The 3258-nt window shown below is 41.7% G+C and overlaps 1 protein-coding gene across 3 annotated transcripts in view; it reads right to left on the reverse strand.

Moving 5' to 3' along the window:
- The window catches only part of ZNF438 (zinc finger protein 438), a 223529-nt gene that overhangs the window by 11190 nt on the left and 209081 nt on the right, over positions 1–3258 (reverse strand). Inside the window, exon 1 of one of the 3 annotated variants that reach the window (XM_006757529.2) lies at positions 143–232. The exons of the other annotated variants lie outside the window; for them this stretch is intronic. The gene's annotated coding sequence lies outside the window, so the exon portion shown is untranslated. Of the gene's footprint in view, positions 1–142; positions 233–3258 lie in introns of those variants that run through there. 3 annotated transcript variants of the gene reach the window in all.

Genomic DNA, 3258 nt, shown 5'->3' on the forward strand with positions numbered 1-3258 from the left:
CCCTGCAAAGGTACTGTCTGGGCTCCTCAGCAAGAGTCAACAGGAGGCTACTGAGCACTGACTGTAGAGTGCACTGTAAAACATGCCGGCACAGGCACAAGTATTATTTTGCTTCTAAGGACCCAGGATGCCAAATACATACCACTTCTACTCCACATATCCGTAGCGCTAAGACCTCCTAGAGTCCTTATATCCAGGACCCAAATTTCAGGAAATCTGACACTCTACAAAGGAAATAAGCACATTCCCAGTTAGATATCTTGTAATCCGAACCTAGTTTTCTCCATTCTCCTTGGCACATGCCCTGCTCTTACCCGACTCCTTCTCCTTCCCTCCTGTAAGAACACCTGATGTCCAAACACCTTCCATTCAGCACAGGCCTTTGAGAGCTGCCTTGCTAAACAGTTAATTCATAGCCTAGCTTAGCAGAAAAAAGAACTCTCATTTTCTGGGCCCCAGAGCTTCTGAATTTTTTTGCTGTAAGTTTTTCTATGCATCAGCACTTATCAATACTGTTTCTTAAACATTATTCTAATGATAAGGAATATTTTATATCAGGTACTATGCAAATACTGTACATGCTTTATCATTTCATCCCCACAATAACCTAAAGTGGGAATTACTGCTACAGGTACAGATAAAGATTTCAAAGCTGGAACTTAAGCCTTGGCCTGTTTGACTCAAAAGGCACTTTCCACCTCTACATGCAGACTGTGAGCTATTACACATGGTTATGGCCACTACAAGTGTCTCTAGTGGAAAGATCATGGATTTTGGGGTTTATACAGAGGTAGTTTCAACTCCTGGTTCTGTCTTGTGGCTTGTGAAAGTTACTCTCTGAGCCTGTGTCCTCAATTACTAAATGGGCATACTAATAGTTTCTGGCTACAAAGGTCTATCAGGATTAAATGAAAAAGAGACCCCATGAAACTTTAGACAATAAAAGAAAAAAGGCTCCATGAAGGTGCCAGAGTGGTGCTTAGTACACATGAGATGCTCAGGAGACATTAATTTTCCACTTCCTCTTGCCAAAAAGTATTAATAACATTAATAACTTGGTTATTATTAACAGGAAAGGAGTAAAGGGGAGATTAGATAATATAGGCATACCATTTATACAGCTTTGTCAAAAGCTACAGTTTGACACTCTCCAAATCATTGATTCCCCGCAAATCAATGGGGAAAAGGACTAGATAAAGGCAGTTTAGACACATGCCCCATAAGGTCTGGATGATGTGAGAAGATGCTTACCTGTCAATCACTTCTGGGAATAAGTCAGTGGCCAGAAGAGATTACTTTATATGTACAGAATGGCATTTCCTAGTAAGGAGGGGAAATGGAATTGTTCCTCTGCTTTATAGTATAGGTTTACATGTTTTATTTTCACTTCTGATTTATCTGCAACTCACAGTTATTTATAACTTTTTTTCTTTTTTTTTTGCTGTAAGTTTTTCTATGTGTCAGCTTTTTTGTCAAATAGTTCATGATTTATAAGTACCAATGCACAGGACCATATATTCCTTTGTGTCTATAATTAGTCCCTAAAACTCCTGCTTGGTACTTTTTTTTACTATTATTTATTTATAAAAATTTATCTTTATTGTTGAAAGTATTACAGATGTCCCATCCCCCCTCTCCCACTATTGGCTTCCTCCACCCTGCTCCCGCTCCCTCCCAGGCCTTCATGCACTATTGTCTGTGTCCCTGGGCTAAGCATATATTCATATAAATTCTGTGGTTAATCTCTTCCGCCCTTCCTCCTTCCTCCTCTGAGATTCTTCAATTTGTGCCATGCTTCTATGTCTCTGGATCTACTGTGTTAGTTTATTTTTATTTTGTTTATTAGATTCTACATATGAGTGAGATCATGTGATACTTGTCTTTCTCTGACTGGCTTATTTCACTTAGCACAATACTCTCCAGGTCCCTTTTGCTTATTTCTTTTCTTTTTCTCTTTTTTTAAAAAAATATTTTAAAAAATTTTTTAAAAAATTTTTTTACAGAGAGGAAGGGAGAGGGATAGAGAGCCAGAAACATCAATGAGAGAAACACCGATCAGCTGCCTCCTGCACACTCCCCACTGGGTACATGCCCCTGACCGGAATCGAACCTGGGACCCTTCAGTCCCCAGGCTGACACTCTATCCACTGAACCAAACCGGCCAGGGCATATTTCTTTAATCAAGGCACACCTTAACATAGAGAGAACACCTACAATACTGAGACTTTGAAGACAGTAAACAACAATAAAAAAAAGCAAATGAATCCCCAGGCACTGACTGGAACTAAGGTAACTGGACTTGCAGTAGTTACCTCTGGGGAGCTGAGCAGATCTGCTATATGTGAGTGAACTAGAATATACAGGTTTGGAGGTACAGCTAACGCAGTAAGATGCTGACATGAGCGACAACAAAGAGCGAAGTCACTGAGTTTAAAAGCTGTGGGACTACTTAGGAGTCCTTTTATAAAATTCTTCCCAGCTTCTCCTCCGATATCTTTATTGTTCTTTGCATGACAACTACAAAACCTAGGAAATGTTTACTCTCATCTACAGGTTAGGAATATGTAAGAGTTAACTCTCCATTTTCCTTGAAGAGATGGAGGGATTATACAATTAACCTACATTCTCTTTTCCTTGGGGCTCTTCACATTTGGATGTGTGTGTACTTACGTAGGTAGGTGTTCCTGGTTCTGGAGTGGGCTTCGTGGCTGACCACCCACGGACACTCCCAGCAAGCATACTGTGAGCTCACCCCACTGCTGTCTTCCTACACACCTACCCCAACTGGCCACACTGCCCTCCACCCCCACTGCTGGTGCAAGAGAAAGCCAACCACTGTGAACACTGGACAACTTGTACATTTAAGGTTTCAGTTTCAGACTGCAGACCTATGCTATCATCTGTATCTCATCCCTACAGACTCCCTTCAGTTTGTCACTGGGGCTGGCTTAGGTCTCTCCCATTGCTTTTCTGAAACACTCTCTCCCCTCCTCCTTTCCCCCAGAGTTCTCTTCTCTCTTGCCAACAATTTTGGGCATTAACCTTGCAATTGACTGAACGTTTGTGCCCCCCCCCCCCATTCCCCAAATTCATATGTTGAATCCAAAACTCCCAGTGTAATGGTATGAGGATGTGGCTCCTTTGAAAGGTAATTAGGTCATGAGGATGGAGCCTTCATGACTGGGATTAGTGTCCTTATAAAAGGTCCCCAGAGAGCTCTCTTGCCCTCTTCCTGCCATGTGAGGACACAGCAGGCAT

Source organism: Myotis davidii, unplaced genomic scaffold (assembly GCF_000327345.1).
Source record: "Myotis davidii unplaced genomic scaffold, ASM32734v1 scaffold515, whole genome shotgun sequence".
NCBI lineage: Eukaryota > Metazoa > Chordata > Mammalia > Chiroptera > Vespertilionidae > Myotis > Myotis davidii.